Below are 18241 nucleotides of genomic sequence, written 5' to 3'. Positions count from 1 at the left end.
ATAGGCTACATGACGTCATTTTTTGTAAGACGCTAGCTACATTCTGCAAGTTTTTAAAACACTTTGATTTCTATACAAAATTTTAAAATATACTTTAGCTTGATTTATATAATATATTATACTTCGCCCCACAGCTCTTGACGTTGTGGTTTTATCCGACGCCATATAACCGTAAATAAAATGTGTTAAGTGCGTTGTTAAATACAACATTTCCTGTGGTTTTACGAAGAAATTGCAACAAAAGTTCAGGATGGAATCGAAATGTTTCCACTCTTAAGTATAAAAGACAGCTGCAAAATATATTGCTATCATTCATGAGCTATCACGACGACTGTGCTAACAAAGGGAGTATGGTTAAAGTTAGTTTTGTTTAACGACACCACAGGAGCACATTGATTAATTAATCATCGGCTACTGGGTGTCAAACGTTTGATAATTCTAACTCGTAGTCATAAGAGGAAACGCGCTACATTTGTTTCTAATGCAGAAAGGGATATTTTATATGCACTTTCCTGTGGACATGAGCGCACATACCACGGTTTTTGTCCTGTTATGATGCACTGGTTGGAACGAGAAAAAACATTCAGCTGAATGGATCCACTGAGGTTGTTGGATACTTGTGATGCAAGCACCTCGAGCTAGCACTCAACGGACTGAGCTAAATTACTCCGCCAAGGGAGTATGGCGTCATATTAATGCGAGTTGATGATGTGAGGTCATCAGACAAACGTTTCAGACTGATATGTTGTGGTTAAAACGTCCATCATCATTTTTTCTTGTTAATTTGTAGTGTTGAAGTATATTTAACACACGAAACAAACAGGGCAAATATGATGGTGTGGTTTATGTAAAATATGGTCAAATAAAAAGTTACTTGTTTCAGCCAACTTTTTTTCTTTCTTTTTTTTGTACGTTTAAAATTGTAGTTTATTTACTGAATGTCCATTGCGATATATATGTTATTCTCTGGTAATCACATTGTTCATATCCTTGAAAATGTCAAGTTAAATTTGTTAGTATGAATGCAGTATATGAACAAAACAAATACCACAGAACCCATATCTAAGCAAGGCCAGAAACAAAAAAATGTGTCCCTATTAAAATGTAATTTATGCGTTTCTTGTAAATGATAAGTTAATTATTTTTCAGAGTTCGTGTTGATATTGGAACGTCAAAGGACCTGTATGTGGTATTTAGTGCGCGGTTAGATGCCAGACATCTGGTTTTCAACAGCCTTGTATCTGGCGTATGGGAAAGAAAACACGGAACTTACGTCAACACTGACATTTTCCCATTTACAGTTAATGGTCCCTTCGAGCTTAGGATAGCCTACCAAAACAGCACGTTTACGGTAATGCTACTTTGTGATAATTGTCTAAATAATAAGTGATAAATATCTCAGGGTGAATCTAGGATTAAATCAATGGAGGTGGGTGCTATGAATGTATTCTTATGAAGATTTTGTCCTAAACCTTAAAAACAAAAATATATCCACGTCTTGGCCCGTGTGTCGTCTAGCGTTATTCTAATGTCACATAACAGAATAACGCTAGAGGACACATATTCGTGTTGGTGCAACATATATAGGCGCCGTCGACCAGTCAAATTGTAGCATTAGAAATCATTATGAATTGTAGTAACGAATGCATTTCATAAATGAGTTTTCATATGAATATGCCTCTGATAATTCCTTATTATTATTGCCATCATCATCATCATCATCATCATCATCATCATTATAAACATTATCATAATTATTATTATTGTTGGTTCAACTGTTATTTTTTCTTCTGATTACAGTTTTCTGTCAATGGAGGATTCATTTACAACTACACAATAACACACCCAGTGGTGATTGTGGACCGAGTGCTTATTAGGAAGAAGCTTTTTGTTGAGATACTGAAATTTATCTATTAAACAGTTCACACTTTCTATTGCTAAAGACTTATATATGCTGATAACTGTGAGTAGCATCCACGAAAAAGAAAGTTCCAATTTCAGTAACAGTAAAAGAGGATACAAACAAGCTGGTCAAAATTGTCCCAGTGTTATATTTGATTTGTTATAAAGGTTTTTGCAACGGAAATATTGTGTCTTGACAAAACAGACTCAAGATTAATATAACGTGTTTTTGTAATTTGTTTAAGCAAGTATAATTCCATTCAATATTATATTGACGTATGGATGATATATGACGTTATGTCTTTCTGAATGGGAACTAAATTTGCATGACCTCATAATAAATACCCTTAAATAAAACAACGCAATCTAATGCAAGTCGTTTTTGTTTTTAGAACGTTGGGCAACTTTCAAAGTAAAGTCGTTTTGAGACCTTTATTGGTTAAAGGGACATTCCAGAGTTTGCTCCATTGTAAGATATTTCTACGATTAAACTTATATATTAAATATATTTTCTTCTTTAGAATATCAGTGTCTGTATTTCAGTGTATTTCTGATCGCTTTAATATTTCTAACAAGCCCAAACTGGATTTTGTCTTCAAATAATTTCGTACGTACGACAAAAACACTATTTTAGGAAATAAAATGAAATTTAACCTAGTACAAATATTAGAATGATCAGAAACACGTTTAATATAAAGACACTAATATTTTATGCAGGAAAATGTATTTGATATGCAATTACAATCGATAAAAAGTCTGCTGGTCAAAATGAATGAATGAATGAATGAATGTTTAACGACACCCCAGCACGAAAAATACATCGGCCATTGGGTGTCAAACTATGGTAATGGAAACAAACAAGGTGATGATCAACATCAACAGAAAAAATTCAAGATATAAATAAAAACAGTGTAAAGAACTGTGCAAAAATACAAATACAAATATCACAGATAGATACTGACTTTTACTCTAAACTTCAATTTGTGCTGTATTGGCCATTCTCAAAGAGAATGTTACACCCATGAACCACGGTGAGGTTACAGCACGCGCAGGGGAATAACATCTTAACAATTGCAGCAAACTCAAGAATGTCCATTTAAGAGCGACTAAGAATGAAGTTTACAATAAAGTCAGTTTGGCGCCATCGTTTTATGGTATGGTACCCGTTGAAAAAAGAAACATTAAAACTGAATTGACGCCAACAACGACAGAATATGTTATATATTTAGGACCTCGTCTATAGGGGGTGGGCAACCTTCGAGTAAATCCTTTACTGTTGATTTCATCTATCTTGCAAAGAAGACTTAGTTTACTACAGCACTCAAAGGGACATTTCTGAGTTTTCAGCAATGTTTAAGATGTTATCGACTAACAGAGACCATTTAACGACTGCAATTACATATCAAAAATATTTTTTTCTGCATAAAATATTAGTGGTTGTATATTAAACGTGTTTCGGATCGTTCAAATATCTGTACTAGATTAAATTTCATTTTATTTCCAAAACAAGATTTTTTCGTACCTACGAAATTATTTGAATCCAAAATCCAGTTTGGGCTTCGTACAAATATTAAGACGACCAGAAACACATTGAATATACAGACACTGATATTCTAAACAAGAAAATAGATTTAATATGTAACTTTAATCGTAGAACTATTTTATTAGTCGGAAACATCTTACAATACAGCAAACTCGGGAATGTCTTAAACGATTACATATGTGAAAGCATGATAAAATGTATATTATTTTTATTGTAAGTGAATAAGTCTATGTAAGAATTATATGTATGTAAAGTGTACCAAACTGTTTTTTTTTTTTTTTTTTAAAGTGTGTTGTGTTTATTAACCATCGGATGTTGAATGTTAAACATTTGGTAGTTCTGACATATATAGTCTTAGAGTAAACCCGATACATTTTTCCATTAGTACCAAGGTATCGTTTATATACATTTTCCCACACAAACAGGACAGTACATACCACGGCCTTTGATATATAATTTGGGACAGGGTAAATTGCACCAATGTCAATATAAATAAAGAATTAGTAATTATCAGGAATGTGAATTTTCAGTTTTACTAATTATGAAAAAGTGTTAACGCTCGAGTATGAATCGCTGCTGAAACCAATTCATATCTTACTATGAAATTCAACATTAACAGTTTACTTTAAAAAAGGAAACTTCAAAGAGAGAAAAACTTATTTAAAAAATTGCGAGTATGTCAAATTTAATTACTCCTAAGGCTAGTGATGTGACTTTTATATTTGAAACAAAATGCAAAAAGGTACACAAATTCTATGTCTGCTAATGTTTCTACTCTTATCAAAAACACTCCCACCAAATTCTAGTCATTAATTTTCCTTCATCATTATCTTTCTTCCTTCTCGTCCTTTTTTCATTTTTCTTTTCTCCTCAAATAGAAATTTACTCAGGCACGAGTAACAAAATAATTTGGTACATTTAAAGCACTAAACATATATGTGTATATCTGTTAAAATATGTGTATATGAATGTATGTATATGTATGAAACATTCTGTTACGGTCCTCCTAAGGACGAGCTTCTGGTCGTGGATTGGATCATGGAAGCCATCACGGCAATGCCTAGCTCCCTTTTGACTCTGCATTCGGCAAAGATACGATTGAGATACTGGAATACGCTTTTCTCGTTCAGATTTACAAATACTGTGTAAGTCATCGATTCAAACCTACCCATCATTGGCACTGTCACATTAATCTGGGTCGACAAAAGAGGATGAAAAAAAACCTAAAACATTAACACTTTCCTAAAACATCAATGAAATGTGGGGGACACGATGCTCTGACTGGACTGATTGTTTTTCTTCAGAAATCCATATTAAAAAATTAAACGAAACAGTAGTATACTGAATGTCTTTATTTTTTAATATCAATTCAATGATTGCAATTACAATGCATACCTTGCTTATTATCATTGTTTAATGCTGAACATAATATTGAAAGGGTTTACATTAGTTCCGAAATTTGCATTGCTTTGGCAATAATACAGTCATTTGTTCCACTGAAAAATCATTACACGTATATGAAAGTTGGTCAGATCGAGTATATACTGCATTACACAATGCATCAGAAGGAACAGTTGATACTTCATTGTGCAGTGATGTGGATGTGTTGAGCACCGTGAAACTTTATTTAAAGGGACATTCCTGAGTTTGCTCCATTGTAAGATGTTTCCGACTAATAAAATATTTCTACGATTAAACTTACATATTAAATATATTTTCTTGTTTAAAATATCAGTGGCTGTATATTCAATGTGTTTCTGGTCGTCTTAATATTTGGAAGAAGCCCAAACTGGATTCTGTCTTCAAATAATTTCATACGTACGAAAACAATATATTTTAGGAAATAAAATGAAATTTAACTTAGTACAATATTAGAACTATCAGAAACACGTTTAATATACAGCCACTAATATTTTATGTAGAAAAAATATATTTGATATGTAATTACAATCGTTAAAAAGTCTTTGTCAGTCGATAACATCTTAAACATTGCAGCAAACTCAGGAATGTCCCTTTAATCACAAAGGTTCGGACTACTCCCTTTGTTCGGTTTCGCCTGCCAATGTCAACACCCCACTTGACCGTGTGTCTGATATAGTCTTGCTTACCCACATTTGTCAGTAATGTTATTTTGCAATTTGGCGTTGAATTATGTTTGATACTTAATAAAACGATAAACGAATTTCATCTACTTCTTCATCTCCAGTGTTGAATTACATTGTTCAACACAAAATAGACATGGTTTAAAATGTACTAATTTGCACATAAATAAAATATACATATACATTTTCATTAATTAGTTGGTATTAAAGACAAAGTAACAAATTCCACATATATTAATACTTTATTTTCAATAGGATGTGCGATGACCAACCAGGAGTGGATTCTGTAGTGGCCATTGTCTGCCAAGAAGTACCTCGTCTATATCGTTGAAAAACGTGTTCCTCATTACAGTGTTCGCAGCCTAAACAGAAAGCAAAAGGTGTGCAAATGGTAAACTCTTTTTCTACTTCCAGTACATATGCTTTTACATCTGCTGAAAATAAAGCTGAAAAGCAGCCTATTAACTAACCATCTAATCAAATGTAAACTTTCCTGATCCACTGCAATTTGGATTTTGTAAAAACAGTGGTGCCCAATTTTCTGCCTCGACATTACAAGAATGTATAAGTCATTATTCCCAATCCCAAACTGGTCTCCATGCTACATTTCTTGATAATGAAAAGGCCTTTGACCGCGTGTGGCAAGATGGCCTGCTTCACAAACTTTATAAATTAGGAATAAAATCTAAGAGCTGGCGTCTTATTAGACACTCTTATACGACAGCTTGTGCCTTTGTTGCTTTTCAGGGATGTGCTTCCGAACAATTCTGTATTACCCGTGGTGTTGGACAAGGCAGAGTTATGTCTGCTTGGTTATTTTTGGTTTTTATCAATGACTTGATGACCGAACTGAGAATGACTGGCTATGGTATAAGTATGGCACATATAAAAATACCAGGACTATTGCTTGCGGATGATACCATTATTTTAAGTGCAACAACTAAAGGTATGCAAACACTGATTAACACGGTTTACTCGTAATCTACCAAATGGCGTTTAAAATATAATCCCAACAAAAGTTGTTCCATATTATTTAATAACAAACGCAATTGTAAAACTGGAAATACATTTCTTCTGGGGCAAAGTAAAATTAACCATGTTGAAGAAACGAAATATGCAGGTGTTTTATTTACCAGTAATAATTCCTGTCAGAAAAGAATCGAACGTGCATGTGAAAAAGCTACTAAAACAGTTAACTCACTGTACATGACTGGATTACAAATAAACCGTTTGAATCCTATTGCAAGCACTAAAATCTGGAAACGAGTTATATTGCCATCATCATTTTATGCCTGTGGACTATATTTTGATATCTCTGATACTAATATTAATAAGATGGAACGGGTTCAAAGACAGTTTGCTAGAAGAGCCCAAGGTCTAGATCAGCGATCGCCTAGTATTACAACCACGGCCACTCTGGGGCTATGGTCAATGCAGACCTATATTGACAAGTGCAAGTTACTGCTACTTGGACGTTTGTGCCGACAGGAAACTAAACATATATCGAAGAAACTCTTTCTTTGGAAACTTGGACAGTATCTTATTGGCATAAGAACACATGCCGACGTTAAAAGTGATATATTTAATGTGATTAAGAAATATAATCTTACTGATGTGATATACAGATATGTGAAATACGGTGAATTCATAGATAAACTCAATTGCGTGCAATAATAAACAGAAAACTAATGGAATTTGAGAACATGAGTCACCAAACTAAACTTCATAGAACGCCTGAACTTTCCCGCTTCTGTGACATTCACCCCGATATCGGTGTCCACATTCTTTGGAAAATAGCGTACGTTCATCCAAATTGTAAAATAACTTCATCATCAGTCGTAAAAATAGGTAGCATGAAAACCTTTCCAAGACAAAATCCAGTTTGGGCTTCTTACAAATATTAAGACAACCAGAAACACATTGAATATACAGACACTGATATTCTAAACAAGAAAATATATTTAATATCTAAGTTTAATCGTAGAAATAGTTTAATAGTCGGAAACATCTTACAATGCAGCAAACTCAGGAATGTCCCTTTAATCGAAGAAATATTTTATTAGTAGGAAACATCTTACAATGCAGCAAATTCAGGAATGTCTCTTTAAGGCAGATATGAAATGTATGTGTAGAATGCAGGAACTTGCATTCAGGAAATCTACTTTTCAAGATTTTACCGGGGAGCATACCCCCAAACACCCTAAAAACTTTGCTTTGCATCCTTGATCTCAGTCAGCCCCTGCCCCCCCCCCCCCCCACCAATATCTACTTGCTTCCGCTATGATACATCATTTATGTATCGTTATTTCGTTACTTTAGTCGGCATCATAGTAATAAATAAAATAATTTATAATACCCTGCAGATGATATTCTAAATGATAAGAATGGTTGCTTATATTATCCCGAACATCACAATAACAAAATACATGTTGTCAAGTTTGACGGGGTTCAAGACTGCATCACAATACGCACATACAAATTACAAACAAAGAAGCAATATAAACTATATCTCACAAAGGTACAGAAGAAACTAAAGCGTCCGCACGCTGTCGCACTTAGGTGTCTTGCAATATTACATTTCAACTCCCGACACCACTAGAGAACATTGATCAATCCATCATCGGCTGTTGGATGTCAGACATTGGATAATTCTGGCACGTAGTCTTCAGAAGATCACTGCAGTTTTCCATTAATGGAAAATGAACTTTTTTTATGTACTTTCCCAAAGACAGGACAGGTAATGTATATACCACTGGTTGGCGCGGGCAAACATTCAGTATGTCCGCCGACGAGATTCGATTCTGCGCCCCATGCACATCAGGCGACCGCTCCATCTATAGAGGTAAATCTTACCAAACAAATATTAGCAACAGCAAAACATCATCTTATATATTGTTACTGGCATTAGAAGGGTATGATTCATCATATTATATATTGTTACTGGCATTAGAAGGGTATGATGCATCATATTATATATTGTTACTGGCATTAGAAGGGTATGATTCATCATTTAATGTTTACATCTACCATAGTTTCACACCCAATAGTCCATGTATTTTTCGTGCTGGGGTGTCGTCAAATATCTATTCAATTCAAGAAGGGTATGAATCCTGGGTTTATTGAATCTATGCACTGTTACTGTGTATTTTGAAAAATAACACCGTCTACTAACTGTAGCTGCCATAATATGACGCCTGTCTTTTGTGGTCAGTTGCCAGTTATGTAGGTACATTTATGCTATGATATATAGCAAATAAGCATTTCTGCCGGTAGGGCGCTTGCATCGTAGGATCTAACGATCTCAGTGGACCCATTCCCTGACTGGATTTTTAACCCGTCCCAACAAGTGCCTACAACTAGCATATCAAAGGCCTTGATATGTGCTGTCCTGGCAAAGTGGATATAAAATATCCCTTGCTGTTAATGGACAAATGTAGCGGGGTTTTTTTTCTAAGACTATGTCAAAATTATCAAATGTTTGACATGCCGTATCCGATGATTCAGATATCAATGCGCTTTAGGGTGTATACTACCAAATCAAATCCCATAGACGACAATAGTAACATATGCGGCTAAAACTCCTACCTGCAACGTATCAACCGACATAAACGCCACGGATATAAATACTACCACCCCTTACACTTAAAGTGAATCAGAAAAAAATGGGGGTCAAGCTGCTCGTTTCTGAGATAACGGGTAGCGTCTATGACTACCCTAGTTTCGCACAAAATTCGAGTACTTTTTTTCACAGGTACCCCATACATGTTTCAAGCACAAGGCTACTTGACACATTGGTACTAGATGAAATAAAATTGCACATTTATTTTACCCAGATGAAACTATTATTTTTTACAACCAACACACTCACATTTATAACCAATCACAGGACTTGTGGTGTTCACTTCTCTATCAAAAGTTCGGTGCACCTCGAACTTTGACCCAGCCGGAAGTTATTTGGTATAGTACTACCTATACTGATAACATACATTTTTCAAAAAGTGTCCAGCTATGTGTCTTTATGACAACCAGGATCTGGTGTATTCTGACATAAACTGACAACCTCACTGAAACTGTTGTTTCTACAGTGCAACCTAATAAAATGTACACCTCAAAAAGCATATATATTGCATATAGTTTTGTACAAATGCAATATGTCATATTAAACAACAAAATGTTTTAAAATAAAACTCCTGAAGATATTTACTTTCAGTTGGGTGTGTGTACTCGGGTATATATGTAAAGACAACAAAGATAGTCAGAGTACCTCTACCCCTTTAAAGAATTCCATTAAAACACATGCACTTGATTGACCCCTAGATTATGAAGACCTTAACAGGCACATCAAAGAAATATCAGTATTAAAAACATACACTGTCTGAGGAAGGAAACACAAACATGACTGTACCTGTATGAAGTAATGACTTAATGTCCTGAACATTATAGTTGGGAGGAAATCCTGTATGCTGGGTGTGGGTGTCTTCAAGTTACCAGGTGTGGGAATTTCAAATCCATCGGCCATGCTGATTTTCATAATGAACCATCAAAACTATTGGCAGCCACCACTATTCCTGACTATATTTTATTTATAGCCTACTGTAGTTGGAGGTTTTAATAGGTGTGATATCTGGAATAATCATGCAGCTTTAACACATTTATTTTTGATTAATTACTGAAAATAACTATTTTTAAATGACAAAATTACCCGAACATCTATTTTCTTGCATTATTTTCTAATCCGAATGAATACAATATGTACCTTAGATGTATTCCTACAATCTGTAATCAAGCATTTTATTTAGCTAGTAACATTAGGTAATACAGCTTTAACAATAAAATAAATTTATCAACTTAATCCAAGGCAGATAATCAAATCTGAAAAAAATTGGTTCTGAATCTAGTATCAACTCAAAATGCTTTTCATGAGAGCTAACTAAGTGATTATTAAGAAACAAAAATTATCTGGAGATCTAAGTATATGTTAAACAACCTTATTGTTATGTACAAATAAGAACAGAAGGCACAATAGTGACAACAAATTTAATTATGTTTTTGGTCAAGTTTTTCTTCAAATTTACTTTAAATTTTGCATAAAACTACAAATTTGTCTAAAATATAACTTAGCACCCTATAAATATGTCAAAATGACAATAAAAATCAACCTCTTTACAAATTTGAGTTTTCAAAATTTCATACATAAAGAATTAACAATGTTAATGGAAACTAAAGACATTAACCCACTATTGGCACATGCTATTTTTAATATAAAAATAAATTGCTATTAAAATCTTAGTTCAGGTTGCCTATATATAATACCATATTTAAGAGCAGTTGTATATGGCAAGTCAAATACCATGTAAAAAGAAATTATTGAAATCTTTACAGTATGAATTATAGGCCAAAACCAACTTTTCTTCAGTGCTAACTTTGATTCAAACTCCATTAAGAGCCATGTACAGAGATTATTGTCAAGGTCAAGGTCATTGTGAACTTGCATGATCGAGTGATGGCTAATTAATCAACCAGTATAGTTTAATTAAATAAAATGACAAAATCATAATATTTTTTATTATGCACTGAATATGTGCTATAGGGTGTATACTACCAAATCAAATCCCATAGACGACAATAGTAACATATGCGGCTAAAACTCCTACCTGCAACGTATCAACCGACATAAACGCCACGGATATAAATACTACCACCCCTTACACTTAAAGTGAATCAGAAAAAAATGGGGGTCAAGCTGCTCGTTTCTGAGATAACGGGTAGCGTCTATGACTACCCTAGTTTCGCACAAAATTCGAGTACTTTTTTTCACAGGTACCCCATACATGTTTCAAGCACAAGGCTACTTGACACATTGGTACTAGATGAAATAAAATTGCACATTTATTTTACCCAGATGAAACTATTATTTTTTACAACCAACACACTCACATTTATAACCAATCACAGGACTTGTGGTGTTCACTTCTCTATCAAAAGTTCTGTGCACCTCGAACTTTGACCCAGCCGGAAGTTATTTGGTATAGTACTATCTATAGTGGTGTCGTTAAATAAAACAAACAATTAATTTTCTTATGATTTTATTTTATTTATTTTAAAAAAAATTGTTACTTAGTTTTGAGGTGAGTTTTTTCAACTGTCTGTGTAAATAAAATGTAAGTCCCCATTTGTAACTCTAAGCAGCCCACCAACTATAATATTTATATCAGATGCAGAATGGGTTTTGTTTTGTTTTTTTCAAGGTAAAAACTCTTCTTCGCCGTTTATGGTTAAATATTGACGGAATTGTCTCCCATGCACCGAAGGGCTGAATTTAGTTCTGTGTAGTGCATGAAACGTTTTTGGACATAGGCAGGGTAATAAAGTTAAAAGAAAATTCTGTGTCATCAGAGTGCTCGTCTGATGTGCGATGGCTCGTAGGATCGGTCGCTCTCGATGGACTCGTTTCGCCTCTTCCCCGACCCCACTCCATCCCAGCCAGTGTCCAACGACTATCTTTACATTGTATGATAGTTCACAATAGTATTGCATAGACCTGGACATTGGTTTTCCTCTTATACTGGGGCGGGACGTAGCCCAGTTGTAAAGCGCTCACTTCATGTCTAGGATCGACGCTGTTCATTGAACCATTGCGATATTTCTTGTTCCAGCAAAGATTAACACGACTGGGATAGCAAAGGCCGTGGCATGTGCTGTCCTGTCTCTGGGAAAATGCAATAAAATATCCCGTATTACTAAAGACAAAATGTAGCGAGATTCCTCGGAAGACCACGAGTCAAATTACCAAATGTTTGACATGCAATAATCGATGATTAATAAATCAATGTGCTCCAGCGGTGTTAAACAAAACAAACAAACAGACCTCTTATGCTAAAATTTGTATCATTAGATCTTACTTAGTTGGTGATGCTGTCTTCGGTTGTCAACATAATTTCTGTATCGTTATATTAATAGTGTCCTTTGACACGTTTCTCGGATACATGTACACGAAAAACATTCAGCGAATGTTTGTTTGAAAGTCAATATGAACATTGACAGAATGTGCGAAACATGAACCGATATTTATAACTGCTTACAGAGATACTGAACAGGTGACCACGCACAGAGACAGAGAGACACACACAGAGAGGGAAAATCATCGTATTCGGTTTCTATACTTGTAAACATCCGATCGACGGTATTGTTGTGGAAGCTGGCCCGCTGGATGTCGTAACCTACCCTGTATGGTTTTGTTGGGAGCTGTTGTAGCGTTGGGCTGTATATAACAACGAGCTTCATTTTGCTTGGTTCTATCTGGCTGATCCCGAGCTGCACTGATTCTGTCGCCTTGTCTCAAGTTGCGGCTATTCGGGTTGTTGCAGCTCTGGTGGCGGTCTCCGGTTCGGTCCCCTCAGACATCATATTGACCCTTAAAAGGGCCGGTTGTCGAGGGGTTGAACCGTGGGTTGAGGTGGTTCCGGGCTGTCCGGCGTGCCAACCTCAGTTTTAAACAGTTCCCTCTGTGTATCTTGGCTGACGTTCATTTCAGTTCATGTTTTACACATAATATCCACAATGCTACTTATTTCTCTTGATTACAAACTTGGTAACACTTAAACAAATGTAGAGTTTCTGATAAATTATTGTAAAAGGTACAAACATTAGAAGCAACATAATGGACTATTTACAAAAAACTAAATAGTTAGTCACCACGATTTTATGCGAAATTCTTTAAGTTATAGAAAGCTAAAATGTTTCCCATCAATGTTAATATTATAACAAAAATCCATAATCTGCATATTATATTTGTGTGGGTTTTTTTAATAACGTAAATCCATTAAGTTGATTAGGTCATGTATAAATTACTTAGTAGTATTTATTAATGAAGCATAATGCAAAAAATAGATATCAATTGTTCATATCTTCGAAAGTTTCTTTGTTTATTCGAAAGATCACCAATACCTATACATATTTTACTATTGTACCCGATATTAATGCATGGAATTCCATCTATTTTTTGTGGCTGTTCGATTTTGTTATACTTGGAGCCAGCTGTATAACGTATCTCTAAACACATTTAAATACTTGTCCAGGTTTTGAAGTAATCAAATAGTCGCCATGTATAATTAAATCGATTAAAACACACTGGAGGATTGGCTTATTCATAAATATTCAATGAATTTGTATTTTTAGAGATGTATAATTATTTACGTTTAATATTTTAATTCCGCCATTTTTATAATTATGAGTTATTAAATTGCTTATCACAATTTCGAATAAATTTTAAAAATAAAATATTTAAATAGTTTAGGACTATTTTACTTCGATTAGCTAAATCTATAAAAACAATGTGTTATTTTGGGAATACAAATTCAACAACGTCCGAGAAAATGAACGAATGAGATAGAGGATGTATGTACGTACGTATGTATATACCTATGTATCTATGTATGTATGTATTTAAGAATGAATGAACGCACTGGCTCAGGAATTTTTTTAAAAACTAAAAAATTGTTATTTTCTAATTTTGCCCCAGGGATTCGAAATTGATTTTAAATTGACCGTTGTGATATACCAAATATAACTGTTTTTCGGTCAGTCTTGTTTTAAATTTATTTGGCTAGTACTATGTTTTGTTTACAGCCGGATACGATGTATTTGGGTTTTTTTTTTAATTTGTTAGGAAAGGGATAACAACAAACCAACCACTGAAAAATGGACCGGCTTAGAGGCTTAGACGCAGGCTTAGGCGGCGTGTAGTCGGGTACATACATGTATATACGTATGTATGTATGTATTGATGTATGAATATCTATATATTGTATGTATGTCGAGGTTGACTATTACATACATAGATATTAACGCACTGGCGCAGGGGATAATTAAATCCTTTCCGGCCTCAAAAATTGTCCCATGCCGTTGCTGGGACTCGAACCTGTGGCACCGATTCGCCCGCAAATTGCAAGACTAACCACGATACGCTCTGAGCCATCGAAGCTTCCATAAAAGGAAGTTTCTTTAACTCAACCATATGCATGGGGCCTACAATCTACGCGGTCGATCCCGCTTACGTGCATGAAACAGTGGGCAGACCTGGCACTGGCTAGTATGTATTGATGTATGAATATCTATATATTGTATGTATGTCGAGGTTGACTATTACATACATAGATATTAACGCACTGGCGCAGGGGATAATTAAATCCTTTCTGGCCTCAAAAATTGTCCCATGACGTTGCTGGGACTCGAACCTGTGGCACAGATTCGCCCGTAAATTGCAAGACTAACCACGATACGCTCTGAGCTATCGAAGCTTCTATAAAAGGAAGTTTCTTTAACTCAACCATATGCATGGGGCCTACAATCTACGCGGTCGATCCCGCTTACGTGCATGTATGTATGTATATACGTATGTACGTATGTATGTATGTATGAATATCTATATATTGTATGTATGTCGAGGTTGACTGTTACATACATAGATATTAACGCACTGGCGCAGGACATAATTAAATCCTTTATGGCCTCACAAATTGACCCGTGCCGTTGCTGGGACTCGAACCTGTGGCACCGAATCGCCCGCAGATTGGTGGACTAACCACGATGCGCTCTGAGCTATCGAATCATCCATAAAAAGGAAGTTTCTTTAACTCAACCATATGCATGGGGCCTACAATCTACGCGGTCGATCCCGCTTACGTGCATGTATGTATGTATATACGTATGTATGTATGTACGTATGTACGTATGTATGTATGTATGAATATCTATATATTGTATGTATGTCGAGGTTGACTGTTACATACATAGATATTAACGCACTGGCGCAGGGGATAATTAAATCCTTTCTGGCCTCACAAATTGTCCCGTGCCGTTGCTGGGACTCGAACCTGTGGCACCGAATCGCCCGCAGATTGGTGGACTAACCACGATGCGCTCTGAGCTATCGAATCATCCATAAAAAGGATGTTCTTTAACTCAACCACATGCATGGGGCCAACAATCTACGCGGTCGATCCCGCTTACGTGCACGAAACATACCTGGCACTGGCTAGTATGTATTGATGTATGAATATCTATATATTGTGTGTATGTATGTATGTATGTATGTATGTATGTATATATGTAAGTATGTACGAATTATACCAGGGTGAATCTAGCATTAGTAGCATTACGTTAGAGTATGTACAATTTTTGCACATTTAACAGACTGTGCTTTTATAGTGGTAGCAGGAATTACGTGTTTTGTGTGGTACTCATGGTACCTTTCATTCAGTACGTGTTTTATCCATATACATCTATGTTAAAATAGTTATCGTATTATTTCACAAATGTCCATCTGATGCTAGTGTGAAAAGATCAGAACGGTTTAAACAAAAAACAACAACCCCCCCCCCCAACACACACACACACACACAAAAAAGAACCCCCCCCCCCCCCCAAACAAAAACAACAAACAAACACCCCCACCCCCAAACAAAAACAATTCTTTACATTACAGTTTATGCTGATGTGGAAAGAGAAGACAATTGTTTTTAATGTTCTTCCTGGTTTATTGGTTCATAACCATTTCCAGTATTCGTGTGCTCGTCTTTAATGTTTCAAGAGTGGGTAAAATATCAACTGATTTGCAAAGGTGTGTACGCATTGCACTGTACGACCATACAGTTGTAGCAGCATCCATTGTGATAAAAACTCATCGACTGAGTCCTTGCGTTCATTGTAATTTTTATTACCGGTATGTTATATTTTTGTTTCATACAGACACTAGCATCGATTTGTAGATATACATGTATACGGAAATTTCTTCTAGTTAAAACTAACGTGTTTTCTTTTTATATTTAAGCATTTAGATGAGGGTTCTTCACAGTTATTAACATGTTTACAAGTATAGAATGAATAGAATGAATGAATGAATGTTTACAAGTATTGAAACCGAATATCAGTATCTCTGTAAGCAGTTATAAATATCGGTTCATGTTTCGCACATTCTGTCAATGTTCATATTGACTTTCAAACAAACATACGCTGAATGTTTTTCGTGTACATGTATCCGAGAAACGTGTCAAAGGACACTATTAATATAACGATACAGAAATTATGTTGACAACCGAAGACAGCATCACCAACTAAGTAAGATCTAATGATACAAATTTTAGCATAAGAGGTCTGTTTGTTTGTTTTGTTTAACACCGCTGGAGCACATTGATTTATTAATCATCGATTATTGCATGTCAAACATTTAGTAATTTGACTCGTGGTCTTCCGAGGAATCTCGCTACATTTTGTCTTTAGTAATACGGGATATTTTATTGCATTTTCCCAGAGACAGGACAGCACATGCCACGGCCTTTGCTATCCCAGTCGTGTTAATCTTTGCTGGAACAAGAAATATCGCAATGGTTCAATGAACAGCGTCGATCCTAGACATGAGGTGAGCGCTTTACAACTGGGCTACGTCCCGCCCCAGTATACGAGGAAAACCAATGTCCAGGTCTATGCAATACTATTGTGAACTATCATACAATGTAAAGATAGTCGTTGGACACTGGCTGGGATGGAGTGGGGTCGGGGAAGAGGCGAAACGAGTCCATCGAGAGCGACCGATCCTACGAGCCATCGCACATCAGACGAGCACTCTGATGACACAGAATTTTCTTTTAACTTTATTACCCTGCCTATGTCCAAAAACGTTTCATGCACTACACAGAACTAAATTCAGCCCTTCGGTGCATGGGAGACAATTCCGTCAATATTTAACCATAAACGGCGAAGAAGTGTTTTTACCTTGAAAAAACTAAACAAAACCCATTCTGCATCTGATATAAATAATATAGTTGGTGGGCTGCTTAGAGTTACAAATGGGGACTTACATTTTATTTACACAGACAGTTGAAAAACTTCACCCCAAAACAAAGTAACAATTTTTTTTTAAATAAATAACATAAAATCGTAAGAAAATTTATTGTTTGTTTTATTTAACGACACCACTAAAGCACATTGATATCTGAATCATCGGATACGGCATGTCAAACATTTGATAATTTTGACATAGTCTTAGGAAAAAAACCCGCTACATTTTTCCGTTAACAGCAAGGGATCTTTTATATCCACTTTGCCAGGACAGCACATATCAAGGCCTTTGATATGCTAGTTGTAGGCACTTGTTGGGACGGGTTAAAAATCCAGTCAGGGAATGGGTCCACTGAGATCGTTAGATCCTACGATGCAAGCGCCCTACCGGCAGAAATGCTTATTTGCTATATATCATAGCATAAATGTACCTACATAACTGGCAACTGACCACAAAAGACAGGCGTCATATTATGGCAGCTACAGTTAGTAGACGGGGTTATTTTTCAAAATACACAGTAACAGTGCATAGATTCAATAAACCCAGGATTCATACCCTTCTTGAATAGAGTAGATATTTAACGACACCCCAGCACGAAAACTACATTGACTATTGGGTATGAAACTATGGTAGATGTAAACATTAAATGATGAATCATACCATTCTAATGCCAGTAACAATATATAAGATGATGTTTTGCTGTTGCTAATATTTTTTGGTAAGATTTACCTCTATAGATGGAGCGATCGCCTGAAGTGCATGGGGCGCAGAATCGAACTTCGTCGGCGGACATACTGAATGTTTGCCCGCGCCAACCAGTGCGCCACGACTGGTATATACATGACCTGTCCTGTC

This window comes from Gigantopelta aegis, chromosome 4 (genome assembly GCF_016097555.1).
Source record: "Gigantopelta aegis isolate Gae_Host chromosome 4, Gae_host_genome, whole genome shotgun sequence".
Taxonomy (NCBI): domain Eukaryota; kingdom Metazoa; phylum Mollusca; class Gastropoda; order Neomphalida; family Peltospiridae; genus Gigantopelta; species Gigantopelta aegis.
The sequence above is the reverse complement of the archived record's forward strand: the minus strand, read 5'-3'. Positions refer to the sequence as shown.